This window comes from Dermacentor andersoni, chromosome 1, assembly GCF_023375885.2.
Source record: "Dermacentor andersoni chromosome 1, qqDerAnde1_hic_scaffold, whole genome shotgun sequence".
Classification (NCBI taxonomy): domain Eukaryota; kingdom Metazoa; phylum Arthropoda; class Arachnida; order Ixodida; family Ixodidae; genus Dermacentor; species Dermacentor andersoni.
The window spans coordinates 257,596,079-257,616,118 of NC_092814.1; the positions used below are offsets into that span (position 1 = coordinate 257,596,079).

Consider the following 20,040-nt stretch of genomic DNA (forward strand, 5'->3'; position numbering starts at 1 on the left):
GCAGAGCTTGTCGAAACTCTGCAAGGTGGATGGAAATGCTCCAGCACAGAGAGAGAGAGAGAGAGAGATAATAGTTACTGGTCCCATATGAACTAAAGCCCCAGTCCGGGCCTCCTGCACACAAGATTAGGAATTGCTGGAGAGCCACATGAAGGATGCCATGTGAACATTCACAGTGGTGTCACATTGCAGCACAAGATAATTATTTGAAAAGGGTGAGACTATGCTCTGCAAAGTTTGCAATGACTGGAGGGCACAGGTGACAGTCAAGGTTACCTCTACAAGGGGTTAAACGGCCCCTCACTTGGCTCTATTGAAAATGTTGATTATATATGTCATGAAGCCGTGCTTTCAAAAGGCAATCTTCACTGCCTATGTATCTAATCTCACCCACTTTGCCCCGACTAGCGTCTGTAATAGGTATTCCTTCTCTGCGTTTTCCCACGTTTACATCATAAGCCCTGCCTCTTTTTTGCTTCTCTTTCTTGCATAGTAAGTTTGCAAAGCAGGCACAGGTGACAGGGAGGGCCTGGACATAGCCTTAGCTATGCACGAAGTGTCAAGATCGTGTCGCCTTCAAGTTACAATCTCAGAAAGAATAGTATTCCTCATCACGCTTGGTTCGTTGAGCTCACGTCACCACCGTGTTCTTAGTGCAGCATGGTGTTGCTTGACCCTCAGTAGCATGGGCTGCATCTTCGCTCAAACCTCCTGGCAGCTGTACAGTAGTGATTGACACATGCGCCTCAGTATTTCCTCTGATGACACATATAAACAGCTTCCATCACCAACTGACTGATGTAAACCATACAATGCGACCAGCAGAACAGCGAGTAAAGGACTACTGAAGCAGCAGGCAAAAATGACACACCCACGTATGATAATTAGGTTAATCCATTAGCTTGGCCATTTTTATCACATTGCCATCAGTGGCCTTACGTTTGGAAAGACCTGTAGCAAGCTGCAATATGGTAGTTTCTGAAGCCCCAGTAAATGGAAGGTGACTGAGTGAACAGCATGTAACTGCCTAGCAGATGCTAGGCATTTGGGATTGGCCACAACTGCTAAAGAACTATCATTGACACAGGTGCCTGAAAAAGTGATCCATTTCGGTGCAAGGAAAGGTACACATATCATCAAACAAAATACCAGAGAAACCTTCACTGCCGTGACTGACACGAAAGGGAAAGTGCAAGTACTGATAAATGCCATGGCCATTTTCGCTAAAGTGGACTTCGACGCAGAAGTCTCTGTTGTGCCGTCGAGTTGCCCAAGATTGCAGACTTGACTACAGAAGCCAGATGAGGTAATGTGGAGCATGGGTGGCAAAATGCTTGATGTACTAGTCAAATTTGTTGCCAAGATAGTGCGAAAAGGAAAGGCTGCCAGTCAAACTTGCTATGTCATTAGTCCACTACACAATGCACTTCAGCGATTGCTAGCGCTCAAAATTTCAAACTACAGACAACAGCACCTAGTTATATTAATTTCTAATTTGGTTACTTAGTTTTTTTTATCTTCCTTTCTTTCATTATTTTTATTTATGTATTTGCTCCTTTTTTCCCATGAGCACCATTTTCTGCCACTACTTTTATTCTCTTTCAGAGAGACGATAGCTCACTGACTTCTAACAGAGCAGATATCCCTCCTTTTATTGTCCAGGCCCCTTTCATGAAAAAAGGAACCTACGTTGACACGTGAACTGGCTGACATGACGCTACCCTCATATTCCTTGACCAACGTTGAATAGCACACCTTTCTTTTCAAATCTACACACTTGCCACTAACACCCTTGGTCGCTGCCTCGCCCACCTAGCTTATCCCCCTCTCCCTTTAGAAGACCTGTACCTATATGTACACCATGCCAAGGAAAGCACATGTCGCCTTGAAAAAGGCAAGTCCACTTGTCGAAACGTTGGCTCCGGCTTTCACCTTATCGTCTTGCTCATCGTCTTGAATTTATATCTCCCGCCTTCCCCGTGTTTTCCCTGCTAGCACTACACTCTTACACAAACGTTCACCCTCTGGGGTGTATATTTACCACACAACAATAATCGTCATCTACCTTGCTTGTGTTTCCTTTCTTGAAAACGCTGGGCCCGCTACTTTCCTGTCGAGAATGCTCTGTCATGCTGATAATGCGCATGCCGTTTGTGACTTGGAAGTACCGGGCTTGCAGCGTTGAAGAATGGAAATGCGGACAAGACAGACGATTATTGTTTTGTGGCAAGATACAACCCAAAGGGTGCAATTTTGTTTAAGAGTGTAGAAGCACTCGGTGTCAAGTTTGCTGATACACTTGGCACAAAAACAAGTATAGAAGGCTCTCTTTCTGCAAATATTTTAAAGCCTAAGAACTTTGCCGGGTCAGTGCACAATCAGACTCTAGCCAGGGGTGGTTCTGCGTGCCACTAATGTTATATGTAGGATACCAATTCTGCTAAGAGAACTGTTGAAACAGGAAACTAAAAGAGATAGAACGTATGGTGTCATCAGAAAAGTAGATGGCAATAGCTCCAGTTATGAAACCATCAGGCGATGTGAGGGTATGTGTAGAACTAACCAACTTGAATAAATGTGTTGACCAAGAGTTTTACTTTGCTTACAGTGGATCAAGCTCTGGGTTCTTTCTAAGGTGTGGTTTGATTTCCGAAACTAAAGGCTGCCTTGGGCTTCTACAAAGCTAGACTGAGTAAAGAGTTGGAAGCGCTCGCACAACTACTACTTCTAGTACATACTGTGGCGCTGGTAGACACATTAGCACTGTGATACTTTTAGAAAAGAATGTCACAGATTTTATCTGAAAATCTGAGTGTTGTCAATGTCATGGACAATACCTTGGTGTTTAGCAAGAGTAACTCGGCACGATGAGCGACTAGGTAATGCGATCTTGTGCTTTAATAGCGCAAATGTCACCTTGACTAGAGAAGTGCTTGTTTGGTATCAAGTATGCTTTTTGGGCCATATCATGGATGTAAATGGTATTTGGCCTGATCCAGCTAAGAGCAATCAATGATCTAGAGCCACCCAAGAGTGCAACATAGCTGAGAAGTTTACTTGCCATGACCAATCACTTAGGCTGCTTTTTGCCGCATCTAGCGCAAGTCACAGCACAGATGCATGCTCTTTTGCATAAAGAAACTGCGTGGCTCTGGTGCTGTGTCCAAGAAGAGCAATTAATAAAATTAAAACTGATTTTTTTCAGTGCAGTGTATGGCTATGAGTTACACTACACGACCAACAATTCTTTCAGTGAATCCTCATTTGGTCTCGGAGCTGTTTCGTTAGATAAAAAAAGATTGGCAATGCAGGCCAGCTGCTTTTACATTTTGTTCACTAAGGAAGACAGAGCATAGGTACTCCCAGATCGAAAAAGAAGCACTCACGCTGACTTGGGCAGTTGAACTTAAATGCTGAGGTTGTATGTGCAACAACCATGACCTGATTATGAGGCACGCCATAGCGAAAAACTCCAAATTAATTTTGACCACCTGGAGTCCTCTAATGTGCACCCAATGAACGTTACGCAAGCGTCTTTGCATTTGACCCTTGTTTAAAAGCAGTCCATGCAGTCAAAAATTGAATGCACGATCTTTGCTTAGCAGCTCAACGCCATAACTACAAAGTCACCACAGCGGGTACAGCAGCTGAACATATATAAGCCACGTGGCTCAGAAGTTGTTCTTGAAATTGACCATAGACCATTGGTATTTCTGTTAGGTCAGATGGCCATTGATGCAATGCTTAAAAAAATGCTATCACTTATATGTCACATATGTGCTTGGTAGATTCCTTATTACTGGCGACATATTTTTACACTCCCCCTCCCACCCCCCGAAAAAAAGGCACACAAGTCAAATACTGTGACTGTTCCAGAGGTAGCTGCTTATTCTAAAGCTTGTCTGTCTGGATTAGGAATGGGAGACAACTTCCAGACGAGATTGAAAGCGAGTCAAAGCCAGTGACAAGTTCTGCAAATCTTTGCGCAGCCTCTACAAGATGGGTTAGTCAAGGAAGCAAAACGTTCCTTGTTATTTCAGACCATATTGGAAAGCTTGAGCCTGTCTTACAGTGGTTGATAATCTGCTGTAGAAAGAAATGAGGCTGGTTATTCCACAGTCTTAAGAAAAGAAGTATGTACAAACTGCATGAGAGTCGCCAAGGCATCTCGCATTGTAGGAGCATTGCCAATAGCTCTGTTTGGTTGGTGGCTAGGCCCGAGTGCTGAAAAAGCACACTTCATCAAACAGTGCAGAGTTTGTGCACAGCACACTTGTGAAAAAAAAGCCCATGATAGTGTCGACAACAGCCTCTTTCCCATGGGAGAGATTGATTGGGGCAGATCTGTGTGTGATCAACAATTATACATACCTTATTGTGGTTAATTGTCCCACTAATCCAGGAATTACGAGAGATAAAGGGGAACCGAATGGCTCAATTTTGTTAATCATGACCACATAAAGCCAACAGACCATGAAGCCAAGGAGAAAGCATTGGGAAAATTAACTGTGGTTAAAATCGGAATGTAGAGAATAATGAAGCAAAGGGAAATGAAAGTGGACGAAAAGATAACTTGTTGCTGGTGGGAGCTGAACCCACAACTCCTGCATTACATGCGTGTTGCACTACCAATTGTGCTACGGTGATGGCTATCAATTCGATGGCTATCAAATGTTAGCCAGCATCACTCAGAGCCATGGTGGGAGGATGTGGAACATCCCTTTTTGCCACTTTAGCGTTCACAAAGACTAGTGCAGTGATCGAGAGGCAAAAAAGCATTTTATCCTGACATGGTATCTCCAAGTGAGTGGCTACAATAACGGTCCCTTGTTTGTTAGCTCAGGGTTCGAGCACTTTGCTGTGTGGTTTCAGTCATGCCACTTTCAGTCCAAGGCGACTGCAAGGTGATGAAGAAGTAAAGAGGATCGTACAGACGATTAAACATCTAGTTATGAAATCAAAAAGACCCTTATCTGGTGCTCTTAGCCTACAGGGCAACACCTGGTGTTTTAGGAGCCAGTCCAGCTGAAATACTGTCGGGTAGGCAATTCAAAACAAGAATACCAATGGTGCCACAACACCAAAATTCGAGGCCATATTGCCCTCAAACTGTGGTCAACAAGCCAAAAGCCTTCTAGAATTGGAAGAGGGTGACCTTGTCTGGGTGACTGCCTTTGCAAGAGCACTAAAGCAACGGTCACATGTGGTGATTACACTGGATGACATCGAACTTGGGAGGGACAGGAGGATGCTCCACAGTCTCTTGAGAGAAGGGGGATGTAAAGGTGCATATGAATTTGCATTTGAGGAACTGCCAAGTACAGCTGAATTGGTTTCCAGCACAAATAAAGAGGCTGTGACCACAATCGCCCAACTATTTTCAATTTATCATTCTAACAGACTAGAGGGCCCAATATGGTTATACACACTAAAAAAGCTGGGCTCTCAAGTGTGCATTTTAATTGAAATTTTAACTTGAAATAGCTGCCTCTAAGCCCCCCTATACTGCCATTTTGGCATGCACTTTATGACGTCAGGAAATGCGGGGCCACCATGGTGTTGCCTGCTCCAAAAAAGTTAGAGACCATATCAGATATTTTGCTCTGCACTTTCTGGCACCCAACAGTACAGCAAGTGCATCACCATTGAATTGTGCCTGCAAATCCTTCACCGACACAATAAAAAGCAGCAGCAGACTGCCGAGACACACAAAGATGAAACGACGCGTGGTGGCTGTAACATATTTCCAGCTTCTGCAATTGCTTCTTGTGCTTGTAGTACACAAAAGCATGGCCTAGCAGATTGGCATCTGTTACTCTGGAGGAGACGTTTCCGAAGCGTACAATTCATTTTGCCCCAACTTAATGTTGCCAGACTGCTGTACGGTTCATCCTGAATACAAAAAATTCAAATACAAATGTTTTACTGCATCAAATGCACTTAAATTTCTTCAGCTTGCTGTGGGACACAAGGGGTTTGACACACAATGCATAATAGAAGCTCAAAAATTTGGTGTCCTGGTTCCTTTAACATTGATGCAGAGACTTCAGGGCCTCTTAACAGACGGCAACTGAGTGCAGCACTAGCCAAACATTAACTGTGTATGTAAGAGTTGTGACAAAAAACCATAGGGTTAGTAGTGGACAAATTATATTGAATCACTCACTCAGCTGTCATGTGCAATGCCACTAGCGAGATGCGGTGATAGCTGCGTATGTCAGTTTATGATAGATCACATGATGTGCTTTTAGACAAGCTGGTACGATAAGAAGGTTCTTCTGTCACTCAAGCGTATGACATCTAGACTGCGCTCTTGAAGCACGTTGGGCATGCACCCCATTGTGCTTCATCACCACACTGTTAGAAGGGCACGGAAACACTTTTTTAAGAACCTGAGAAATGCGCTTGAATGAGTGAAATGGCTTTCAATGAATATTTTCAAGGTCTAAAGGTGAAGAAGTGAGGGTGAAAGAGGAAGACGATGTGAAGCCAAAAACTGGGGCCTCGTCATCACAGTTCAGTGAGAAATCTGATGTGTTTATTTTATTGGTGTGAATGTTCATATAACATTTTGGTAGTAGCAGCAGGATGTTGAATGACATGGAGTGTGAAGGCAGATCCCTGGTGAGCACATTTAGGGACATATATTTGCAAGCTACAACCATAAAACACAGCGAGCAGAACATGGGCTTCTTAAGCACATGTAGAGCCTGCTCTGCACACCAGACCCTTCAGCAAAGAATGAAATGGAGGTGGTCAAAGAAAAAAAAAGCGCCTAGACAGAAAGATGAAACATGTTGAGGAATGTAAGGAAGCTGAGGACTGTGAGCCAATACGATGACAGCTGAACCGCTGTTAAAAAATGAAGATGTCAGCACAGATGACGAATGAGCTGGAAATTAACTGGGCATGTCCTATGCAGCAGCTGTTGACTAAGAACCTGGAACCTTCCAGTGAACAGGTTACCCTTTAGGTCACTGGTTGCATGAGCATGTCGTTGACAGTGACTCTGGTGACCAACAGTGACCAATAAGCCGTAGACAAAGCTAGTGGATGAGTACCAGGGCTCGGTGACACGATGCATGCAACATATCTGCAACGACAGCAAGACTTTCAAGCTGCAGCACTTGTCGCTACCAACACTAGCATAGCGAGACCATAGTGAACCAGCCATTAGCAAAGAGATGCTACAAAGACCAGGTCCTTCCAGGCCTCCACACAGAGTATCAGTTCAAGCATGTCCACCTCTGTGTCAATGGATGGACATGAAATTCTAGACGAGAACATGTACAGCTGATGATGTGAGGTGTTTTATGGCGCAAGGGCCAGGTTTGGCCAAAGAGTGCCAAGCCAATGGTAATTAAATCAAAGTGAAGCGATAAATTATGAGCAATGAATGCAACAGGGCTGTAAAGGGGCCTAAATGACAGTCCCTGTAAAGTTTGTAAGAGCTACACGTAATAAATCTATGACAATGACTATGAAGCGTGCCAAGGATGCGAAAGATGCACTGTAAAAGAATTACAATGTGCTAAAATTGGTCATTTGGATGAAAATTCGAAAAAGCACTACTGCCCTAACAGAGTCCTTGAAGCACAAGGACCTGAAGGCGTGTGCTGTACAAGGACTACTATCACAGCAGTATCCTCTAGAGAGAGGATGCACAACGATACTATTGGGCTATTAACATGTAAAATCACATCATTCAAGAAACCTAGGACAGTTTTGGTGGTAAAAAGGGGTTCCTTAGCAAGAAACATACCGGGATGGAGAGGGAGACAATACAGGTATGCTAGAGGAAAATGTTTCCTTCTTTCTCTTTTGGCTTCCCGACACTCCACGAGGACATAAAGGACGGTGAGCCTTTCACCACATCTACCACAGGTAGGAGGTTCATTGCCAGTAAGCAGAAAATTGTGAGTACCATATGTGTGTCCTATTCTGAGTCTACAGAATAGGACATCAGTCCGTCTTGTTTTTGTAACAGGGGGCCAGAAACCTATCCATGGCATAATCAAATGCAGCTTATTATTTGTTTCATTGTCCCGCATGCGTTGCCAGTAGCTTCGCAGTTTCGTTCACAAATAAGGCTTGAGGTCTGTGGCAGGAATAGCAGTGGTGGAATTACCAGCTTGAAGTGTAATTGATGTGGCCATTTGGTCGGCCAGCACATTACCTTTGATGCATCTATGACCAGGGACCCAGCATGTTGTCACATGTCTACGAGACGAATAAATATTGCACACGAGAGAGTAAAGCTCAAGGAAAATATTTGTGTGTTTTCTTACGGACATTAGTGCTTTTACAACACTTAACGAGTCCGTGAATACTATTGCTTTCTCTAGTTTTAATTTCTTTATGTGTTTTACCACAGACAGTACTGCATAGGCTTTAGCAGTAAAGATGCTTGTAAGGGGGTTCAGTGACCTGCTTCAGAGAAAGAGGGCCCAACAGCCGCATAAGACACACCAACATGCTATTTTGACGCAACGGTGTAGCATTCCGAACAACAGTACTTAAGTTGGAGTTCATGGAAATGCATTCGTATTTCGAGCTCTGGGGCGTATTTTGTAAGTCTTACAAAAGATATATCGCATTCAATGACCTGCCACTCCCAAGGCGGTAGCTGCTTCGCTGGAGGCATTAAGCGGTGTTCGAAGAGTGGGACATCCATTTCCACGCTAACCTCCCTCACACGGAGTGAGAATGGCTGTCTCACAGAGGGTCGATTACGGAAAAGTGCAGTACATGTCGAATCGTTAATAGTTTCACAACACAGATGTTCAGGACTAGACTGCAGTTTAAGGAACTATGTAAAGCTGGTGTAAGATCTCTGCAGATTGAGTGACCACTCATTCGATTCTACATATACGCTTTCAATGGGGCTAGTTCTGAATGCGCCTGTGGCCAGACCGATACACAGGTGGTGGACGGGATCCAGAAGCTTTAGTGCACTCGGGGCAGCAGAGTTGTATACTATGGCGCCATAGTCTCACTGTGATTGAATGAGGCTCTTATAAATATTCATTATGCACTTCCTGTCGCTACCCCATGTTGTGTGTGATATATTTTGAGTAAGTTCATTGTTTTTAGACATTTAGCTTTGAGATATTTTATGTGTGGGATAAAAGTACGCTTAGAGTCAAATATTATACCTAGAATTTTGTGTTCTTTGTCGACAGGTATTTCTTGTGCACACAGTTCCATGCACGGGTCTGGAACCAGGCCTCTCTTTCTTGTAATGAGAACACACAAACTTTTGTGGGGATTGATTTTAAACCCATTTTCGTCTGCCCACTTACATATCTTGTTCAATCCCTCCTGTACTTGTCTTTCACACACTGCAAGATTACAGGACTTAAAACCTATTTGTATGGCATCTACGTAGACGGAATAAAATATAGCTGGTGGTAATGAAGCGCAGAGTGTGTTCATCTTAACTATAAAGAGTGTGCAGCTGAGCACACCTCCCTGGGGTACGCCAGTTTCCTGTATAAATGGATGTGAAAGTACATTCCCGACTTTCACGCGGAAGGTACGATTGGACAGATAACTTTCTATCATGTTTAGCATACTGCCACGGATGTCCATTCCCGACAAGTCTCGCAAGATCCCGTACCGCCATATTGTGTCGTACGCCTTCTCCATAACGAGGAATATCGATAAGAAAAACTGTTTGTGTACAAACGCGTCACGAATATTCCCTTCAATGCGCACGAGATGGTCGGTTGTGGACCGACCCTCTCTGAAGCCACACTGGTAGGGATCAAGTACTTTGTTAATTTCAAGGATATGTACGAGTCGCCAGTTAATCATTTTCTCAAACAGCTTACAAAGGCAACTCGTGAGAGCTATCGGGCGGTAGCTTGCCGCTGACGAAGGATCTTTACCTTGCTTCAATACGGGGACCACGATCGCTTCTTTCCATGCAGGTGGAAGATATCCAGCAGCCCAAATAGTGTTAAAAAGTACACGTAGTGACAGTTGTGTGTCAGTGTGTGCGTTCTTATCATGTCGTAGATTATTCTGTCAGGTCCCGGCGCAGAGGTGTTGCATACGATCAAGGCAGCTCTCAGCTCGGCAATGCAGAAAGGACGGTTGTATGGTGCGTCTTGTGGGGATTTCCGCTCAAATGCCTTGCATTCTTCTATTTGTCTGTACTTGATGAAGGATTTTGAGTAGTGGATTGAGCTTGACACATGCTCAAAGTGCTCCCCTAGGGTGCCTGCCTGTTCTTCTAAGGTATTCCCTTGATCGTTCACCAGAGGCAACGCATTTATTTGCTGTCCTTTTACCTTCCTTACGCCATTCCAAGCTTTCGCCTCCTGTGTGTACGAAGTTATACCTGAAAGGAACCTTGCCCAGCTTTCTCTCTTTGCCTGACGTCATATCCGCCTTCCCTGTGATTTTGTGATTAAATTCAATAAGATTTTCTGTATTCGGCAATCTGCGCAATATGCCCCATGCCTTATTCTGCCTCTTTTGCGCATCTCTACAGTTTTCATTCCACCAGGGAACACGTCTTTTATGTGAGCCACCATTTGTTTGCAGAATAAACGTTTCAGCAGCATCAATAATAAAAGCGGTAAAATATGCGACAGCATCATCTATACTAAAATTGTTTATAAAATCGGGTGATAAATGAGTTGATTCTTTAAAATGCTCCCAGTCAGCTGATGCTAATTTCCAAATGGGAAGCCGGGGAGGGTCGTCATGCTGTGTTATTAAGTTTATTGTTATAGAGAAGTTGTCACTTCCAAAAGGATTATTGATCACATTCCATTCCAGATGAGGCAGAAGAGAAGCAGAGCCTATGACTAGGTCTATGGATGAGTAAAAATTATGTTGGATGCAGTAGTATGTTGGCTCCCTCTCATTAAACAGGCAGGCACCAGATGTAAGGATGAAATTTTCAATGAGTCGCCCTCTTGCATCGCAACACACGTCTCCCCACGTGTTGTGGGCGTTAAAATCACCCACAAGCTTGTAGGGTTCCGGCAGCTGATTTACGAGGTTATAGAAATTGGTTTTTTGGAGGTGATAGCTTGGAGGTATATATATATATATGGAACAGACAGTTACCAACTTATTGAAAATAATCCCTCTGATTGACACTGCCTCGAGGGGTGTCTGTAGTGCTACTTGGCGGCAAGCTATGGACTTGTGTGCAAGGATTGCTACACCGCCGGACGAGGTATTAGCCTCATCACGGTCCTTGCAGAAGATGGTGTACTGGTGAAGAAAATTTGTTTGTGTGCGTTTTAGATGTGTCTCTTGAACACACAGCAACTTGGGATTGTGTTTGTGTAGTAGTTCTTTAATGTCGTCGAGGTTATGTATAAGTCTTCGTACATTCCACTGTAGTATTTGTGCCTCCAATATAATGTCACGCGCCAAGGCAAGAGTAAGTAACAGTACGAGCAGCCAGGCACGAAAAATGCCAGACACTAAGCGACGGTTCTCCAGCTGGCGCGGGATCTTTGACTTCCGTCGTCTTCTTCGCCGTTTTGCTGGGAACGTAATGCTGACTGTTCGCTGGCTTGAAACACCAGGTGGCATTATTCCCACTCCCAATGAAGCATCGACTCGCTCAAACACAAGACGTACACGGAAAGTACGCAAATTAGGTAAGACAAAAAAAAAAAAGAAAAGAAAGGGAAACGCGCTGGCACACATACGGGCATGCACACGAGGCAAAACATGGGTTCCGTCGTCGGGAACAAAAAAGAAAAAACGCTTCACAGTTCGTTGGAGGATGACGCCACGACAGCAAAAAACAAAAGTTTGTTTCACCAGTACACTTAAAATCACCGAGTAAAATACGGCTTGAGGCAGACGACATGTACAGTCTCTGCGCATTGTAAACGGCGCTTGGGCGATGGTAGATCTCCGCCTGGAATCACTTCATAGTTCACGTCGCTTACACTTAGTACTGTGTATGCTCCAAAGTACTTGCTCAGAGTTTCTCGCTGAGGCCTCACCGTCTAATGGGGGTCCAAACCCAAACTTGGTCACCAGGCTCATAGGTAACTTGTCGATGGGGAAGATTGTACCTTATTGCATCTGTACACTGCTGCTATCTTATGTGGACACGGGCCAGTTGACGTGCTTCCTCGGCACACTGAATGTACTCCTCGATGTCAGGAGCTAACTGGTTGAGCTGATCGATGTCTCCATACGGAATCATGGCATCTAGCATAGCTTGAACATCTCGACCATAAACGAGGCGAAACGGCATGAATCGTGTAGTTTCCTGCGTAGCAGTGTTGTACGCAAACGTTACGTACGGCAGGATTTCGTCCCATGTTTTGTGCTGCACATCCACGTACATAAAGAGCATATCTGCCAGTGTTTCATTTAGTCTTTCTGTCAAGCCATTAGTCCGAGGGTGGTATGCAGCGGTCTTTCTATGACTCGTGTAACTCAGCTTGAAGATGTCGTCCAGAAGCTTCGCCGTAAATGCCGTCCCTCAGTCAGTGATGATGAATGATGGTGCGCCATGCCGAAGCACAATGTTATGCATAAAAAACTGGGCAACTTCAGATGCTGTCCCGCGTGGTAGTGCCTTCGTCTCAGCGTAATGCGTCAAGTAGTCAGTTGCGACAATGATCCACTTATTGCCGGAGGAAGACAAGGGAAATGGTCCAAGAAGGTCCATTCCAACTTGATCAAACGGCGCACGCGGAGGGTCGATGGGTTGTAGAAGGCCTGCAGGCTTGAAGGGTGGTGACTTTCGGCGCTGGCATTCACGGCATCCTTTCACGTAGCGTTTGACGCAAGCAGTCAGTCTAGGCCAGTAGTAAAGTTACCCTACCCTGTCCAGAGTCCTTGAGTAGCCTAAGTGACCAGATGTCGGCTCGTCGTGGCAGGCTAATAGGATGTCGGGCTTGAGGCACTACTAAAAGATGTGGTTTGTCGCCGGCACCTGTCTTTCTTTTGTATAAGGTGCCCTCTCGTAGGCAAAATGACGACAACCGTCGCGAAAGTGGGCGGGGAATAGACGCCATGCCGTCTTCTAAGTGATCGATGATGGGCCTTAACGCAGCGTCCCATCGTTGTTTAGCGAGCAGGTCCGGCCTGCTGAGGGCTGCCAGGAAGGCACCGTCATCTTCCTCGTCTGGATTCTGAGATTCAACAGGTGCTCCTGATAGCGTGTCAGCATCTTCATGTTTCCTGCCTGACTTGTATACGATGGTGATGTTAAATTCCTGGAGTCGTAGACTCCGACGTGCCAATCATCCAGAAGGGTCTCGGAGGTTGGTCAACCAGCACAAAGAGTGATGATCGGTCACAACTTTAAATGGCCGCCCGTAGAGATACGGCCTAAACTTTGTAGTAGCCCAAATAACCGCGAGGCACTCCTTCTCTGTGGTGGAATAATTGGACTCTGCACGTGACAGAGTGCGGCTCGCATAGGCAATAATTCGTTCAGTACCGTCTTGCCGTTGCACCAGGATAGCTGCGAGACCGATATTGCTGGCGTCAGTGCGTACTTCTGTGTCAGCATCCTCAGCAAAATGACCGAGCACGGGAGGAGAAGAGAATCGACGTTGTAGCTCCGCAAAGGCAGTCTGTTCTTCATCCGTCCAGAGGAATGGCACGTTGTCACGTGTAAGGCGAAATAGCGGCTCTGCAATCTTAGAAAAATTTTCAATGAAGCATCGATAATATGCACACAAGCCCAAAAACCGTCCGACACTTTTCTTGTCGGTTGGAGTGGGAAAAGCAGCTACGGCAGCAGTCTTCTCGGGATCGGGCCGAACACCTGCCGCGCTCACGACATGACCAAGGAACTTCAGTTCCTCGTAACCGAAATGGCCTTTTTCTGGCTTGAGTGTAAGGTCAGCTGATCGAATGGCTTCGAGTACATTCCGAAGGCGTCGAAGGTGCTCGACAAAAGTTTCCAAAAAGATAATGACATCATCGAGATAGACGAGGCAGCTTTTCCATTTGAGGTCAGCGAGAACTGTATCCATCATTTGCTGGAATGTGAGTGGCGTGAAACAGAGGCCGAAAGGGAGTACTCTAAATTCGTAAAGGCCGTCCGGAGTCACAAACGCAGTTTTCTCGCGGTCCCGCTCATCTACTTCAATTTGCCAGTAGCCACTTTTCATATCGATAGAGGGGAAATACTTGGCGCACCTCAGCCTATCCAGAGAATCGTCAACACGAGGCAACGGGTACACGTCTTTCTTTGTGACGTTGTTTAGCTTCCGGTAGTCAACACAAAACCGAAGCGTGCCATCTTTTTAACAAGAACGACTGGCAACGACCAGGGACTGCATGAAGGCTGTATTATGCCGTTTTGAAGCATCTCCTTCACCTGCGTTTGAATCGCATTTCGTTCGGTCGGGGAAACACGATAAGGCTGTTGCCGTATGGGGGGCACGTCGTCATAGGTGATGATACAGTGTTTTGTAATCGACGTTTGACGTATCTTCGACGACTGTGCAAAGCAAGAGTGGAACTCGAGCAACAGCTCGCGTAGGGGTTGTTTGTTCTCTTCAGGAAGTGTTGGACTAATGTCGATGTTACGTATAAGTGCTTCAGCAGTGTTGAACAAAATACTCAGTGACATCGGTGATCGGGTCGGCGTAGGCGATGACAGTACCAGGGAAAAGGTGCCAGTGTTCGTAGTTGAAGTTCGTGACAAGAACCTCACAGTGGCTATCATGGAGATCAATAAGGCTTCTGGCTACGCAAACACCTTGAGAAAGCAGGAGAGAGCGATTGCTTTCTGCGACCGCTTCACCGTGTAAGAGTCTGTCACATGCCACCTGAACCACGACACTTGCACGAGGTGGTAACGTGACAGCGTCGTCGATGACACGAAGAGATGCTCGAGGGTGGATGGTGTTGGTCGACGCTGCGGCACTCTTTGTCGAGAAAGTGACGAGGCATTGTCGAATGTCAATGATAGCTCCGTGCTCCCTGAGAAAGTCCATGGCGATGATTAGGTCTCGAGAACACTGAGGGAGAATGCTCAAGCTGGCAACAAACGTAGAGCAGCGAATCTGTATTCGTGCCATGCACATGCCAAGTGGTGCGATGATGTGCCCGCCAGCTGTACGAACTGGCGTTTGATTCCAAGGCGTCGTCACTTTCTTCATAAGGGTGGCCAGTTTTTCGCTGATTATAGAATAATTCGCTTCAGTGTCCACTAAAGCAGTCAATTCACAACCGTCGAGCAGTACAGGAATTTCCAAAAAAATTCTGTAATCAGCAGGTACTGTCGTCGTTGATGTATCGTCGGTCAGCGTACGCGTCAGTAGGGGTCCTTGAGCACGTCTAGACTGAGCGGCCTCGCCCCTGAAGGCCGCTGTGGTTAGTTTTCCCGGCGCAGGCTGGGCGACCGACCCCGCACCACGCTCGAATACACACGGCGAGTCGGAAAAAACCGCCGCTGCGAAGGGGAGCGTGACTGGTGTCGAGCTGATGGGGATCCGCACTGCTGGGCAAGGTATTGTTCAATTTCAGGAGGACGCTGGCTGAACCTAGGTCGCGGCGAGTTTGCTGAAAATCCGCATAGTCCGAGCTCTCGATAGGAGCACTGTCAGTAGACGTGTCTAGCTTCGCTACAGTGAAAGCAAAGGGGATGGCGATCAGGTGCCCGCCACACGTCTGATTTCCTTGGGGCCTGTCAGTGGTCCTGGTAATACAAGGCCGCTTGGACGGGCTGTAGCATGGCTGGGCACGCGGTGCGAAGCGGGAGGGAGGTGGGGCAGGTTGCTTCAAAGCTTGGGAATGCGACATATGGGAGCTGTCAGTTCTTAGCGGTCAAGCTCTGTGTTGAAGGGTGGTTCTCCAAGCGCTTGCTGGACTTCGTCATGGAGAACGCTGGACAAGGAGTTGAGCGTCAGCTGTGAGGGTACCGACAGTTTCTGGAGTTCTTCACGGATTACGGAACGAATGAGCTCTCGAAAGAAATCGACGTGGCCCCCGAGAGAAGTCCGTAGGTGAGGCAGCGTTCACTTGGCATTTGTATGATGGTGCCTGCTACCGAAGCGTCTGTTCCATGGCGACGGCCTCGGAAAGAAATTCTGACAGTCTTGGGAGGACTGCGCACGGAACCGCTGAACAGCTGCTCTTTCACTCCGCGCATCAGGTACCGCACCTTCTTTTCTTCCGACATGCTGGGGTCGGCTCGTCGAAAGAGACGCGTCATGTCATCGACATACATTGTGACACCTTCGTTCGGCATTTGTATACAGGACTGGAGATCACGCTCAGCTTGCTCTCGGAGATCAGGGCTCAAAAATCCAGCGTTTGAATTCTGCTCATGAAGTTAGGGCATCTGCACGGTTCTCATACCAAACACGTGCACCATCGTTAAGGCTGAAATATACGTTTTTCAGTTGCTCTGTGTCATCCCACTTGTTGTACACGGCAACACATTCATAGTGCACCAGCCAATCTTCAATATCCTCATGTATGGCGCCGTGGAAGGGATTCGGCGTTCGCGCATTGAGTAGCGTACAATGAATCGGCGTTGTGCCTTCCATAGCAGTTGGAGTGGTCGGAGCTGCCATTTCCTCTAGGAGGAGTCCAAACTCAGGGGATTGTCCACGGATCCTTCTGCTGGCGCAGTGTACAGGCGTAACCACTGGTACGGGGCTGGAGCTCCTGCTTCTTGGAGGGGTTTGGTGCATAGATTAGATTACCCAGCACCTCCACCAGTTTTTCACGCGCTAAGGCAAGCATAAGTAACAGTACGAGGAGCCAGGCACGAAAAATGACAGGCACTAAGCAACCGTTCTCCAGCTGGCGCGGGATCTTTGACTTCGTCTTCTTCGCCGTTTTGCTGGGCACGCAATGCTACTTGTTCGCTGGCTCGAAACACCAGGTGGCAATAATAAAAGTTTGGTGCTGTGTGTTAAAGAGAGTGATGTTTGTTCATGGGCCCTTTGCAGGTGCCGTGACGGGAGTTTTGTCTTTTTTAGAGCGGTCGAGAGAGGCTCGCCGCTCCTTAGGCGCTGGTGGCGCCGTCTAGCTGGTCGTCGTGTCCATTGCCTCTTGCGAGGCGCTGGACACGCGCTCTTCTGAGCACTTTGTTTGACGTGAAGGCCTCGGCACGTTAGACGAGACCTTCAAGGCCACCTGCCAGGAGGTGGATTCCCCCTTCTGGGTTGGCAGAGCAGCGCTAGCTGCAACCGCCACGGGGGCAGGTGGCGTAACTGCCTACTCACTGCTTGTGGGTCGGACAGCCGCCAGAAGCCATTGTGTCACTGCCCTTTGGCGCGTCACATTGGCAAAGGTGTTCTTGGGCGGGTATGAAACCTGCCTGCGTGCCTCCTTGAAACTTATTTTTCCTTGACTTTGATTGTAACAATTTCCTTTTCTTTTTTCCAGGATGGGCACGACCGTGAGTATGTGGCGTGCTCCCCATCACAGTTTACACAATGGAGAGTGTTCTCGCAAGCTTCAGAGGTATGTTCATGGGCACTGCATTTCGCACAGGTTTGGTGGCCTCGGCGGCTCTGAGAACTGTGGCCGAAACGTTGGCATTTGAAACATCTGAGGAGGTTGGGCACATATGGCCTAACACAAAGCTTGATGTACCCTGCCTCGATTGACTCAGGCAGGACACTCGAACCGAAGGTGATTATCAAGTGTTTGGTTTGGATTTCTTTGACGTCTTGCCTCATCTTAATTCTTTTGACATTTATAACATTCTGTTCACTGAAGCCCTCCAAGAGTTCAGCCTCAGCGAGCTCCAGCAAATCATCGTCCGAGACAACGCCGCGGGTGGTATTCATCGTGCGGTGCGGGGTTACTACTACTTGGGTCTCTCAAGGAATGGTGAGATTGGAATGGTGAGATTGTTCGCACTGGTTGAGCTGGTTTTTCAGAATGGATCAGGTGGAAACGAGGGAAAGATTCTTTTTGCCGACCAAAAAATTGGAATACTTCATCGGTGCGCCCTCTTTTCTGAGGGCGATCAGGAAGTGGGCGGGAGGAGCTAGCCATAAAGATATGTGAGATTTTGGCAGTAACGCCAGCCACCCACCATGCAGTCCTACAAGGGGACACTGCAGGACCTGTGAAACACGGCCTGCAAACGCCAGCTGTACATTACCACTATAACCAAATATGAAATAACCTAGGTTGGCTATTCACACAAGGTTAATTAACCCTTGCTGCCTGGAAAAATTGGAAGTAAAGGGAAGCCAGAAGAAGACAGGAAAGGTGGAAAGTAAGGGAGAGACGAAGGTTGTAGGGAGAGAGAGGAAAAGGCAACTTCCAATTTCCCCTGGGTGGGTCAGTCCGGGGGTGCCGTCTACGTGAAGCAGAGGCCAAGGAGGTGTGTTGCATCTGCCGGGGGGCCTTAAAGGTCCGAACAGCCGGCATCGGCACAACCCCCAGGATCCCCCTTTCCCCGAACACGGCTACACGTGGGAGGGTCCAACCCTCGTGTGCTCGGGTACGTGGTGTCGCAATGCACCAAACGCCTGCTTACGCAGATGCCCCTGCAGGGAGCATGTACAGCAATATTATGTCCCAACACATGTTTGAGGACGCTGATGGGCACAAGCTGCAAGAGAACTGAGTGCTAAAGACCTTCCAAGATACAAGCACCATCACCAGTGGGCTCGTGCAAAAGAATACAGACTAGTAAGAGGCAGACAAAAGCACATCCTTGTGGTGAGAGCATATGAGAAGTGCGTCACCACACAGCACAAAAACAGGGTGGCCAAGCTGGACGACGTCAATTGTAAAATTAAGCACAACACCAAGAAAGTAGGCAACAGCATCAACAACTTTCCTCTGATGAACATTTCAATAACCTGTGTTTTACACAACCAGCCGTTTCATCATCACAAGAGTAATGCTGCTATGGTCAGGCCCACTTTGTGTTGTGACACACGTAAGCGATGCCAGTCCTGCTGACCATTACAGCCAACCTTCGGAGAAAGGGTGTAATGTCACAGAGTAAAGGCGAAGCGAGGGTGAAGAGGACATTGTGAAGCCAGAACTGGGGGTTCGATGTCACGGTTCAGAGATAAATATAGTGTTTATTTCATTAGTGTGGTGGTGGCATAACAATTTAATCCAGAATAAATTTTGAAAAGGACCTAACACAAATGGTCAGGGTGTCTAAAGTTGACATTTCCAAATTCCCCGAGTTTTCCATGTTTTCCCTGAGCACCTTTGCAAAGTTCCCTGAATGAGCCAGAACTTCGTTTTATGTCAAGACAGGCTGACACCATGTTGCCCGATGCTGTCATTCTCTAGTAAGCAAGTAGAAACAAAAAAAAATGAAGGAGCAATATTTATTTCATTTAAAAAGAAAACAGAAGGAAGGTGTTAGTAAAATGCACAGCGAAAAAAATGGTAAAGCCCATTCCAAATTGAGTTGAACATTTTCAAATAAGATTGAAAATGAGATGCATACATAAGCAGATATTCTTGAATATGAGCTATTTCTATCAATTGATAGCAAGCTCATCAGTATGAGGCCTGAACTTTGTCACAACTAAGATTCTCTCTCAGCAGCTGGGAAGTCAACCTCAACTGTCCTGACATACTCTCAGCCCATACACAACATCTCAGTGTTGGGTTTCACTGCTTCAAAGAGTTTATTTTGGTCTGGATGAGGGACACCTGCATCTCGGCGTCAGCCGACACTTTGTTTTTTGAGCTCAAGCTCCTTCAAAGAGGTGGCGGCACGCTCCCTTTCCCGTTAATTCCTCAGTGCATTGGTCCTTTCTGTTCTCATCTTCCTTCTGCCATGCGTTCACCCTATGGATCATTTGAAGCATTCTCTTGGTCAGTTGTACAGTCAACGTCAGATTTTTCGGACTCCCTAGGGGCAGCGATAACATCCGAAAAATCGGGCAGTCCGAAAAAAAATTAATGCATGCATTTAACTGCCCTTAAAGGCTAAAATTGCCACAGGCAGCTCTTAAGGCCTGCCAGTACACTTATTAGGCATATCGGTGCTCGTACTGTGACAGAAGACGGGGGTGCACGCGTGTATAATTAAGGAATAGGTACTGTGTCCCGTGACAATTGCCCCTTCCCAAGCTTGTTAAGCTTCAC

The 20,040-nt window shown here is 46.6% G+C and overlaps 1 protein-coding gene across 1 annotated transcript in view; it reads right to left on the reverse strand.

The window, feature by feature from the left end:
• mus101 (mutagen-sensitive 101) overlaps nucleotides 1-20,040 on the reverse strand; it is an 81,058-nt gene that overhangs the window by 41,652 nt on the left and 19,366 nt on the right. The gene's annotated exons all lie outside the window — the stretch shown is intronic.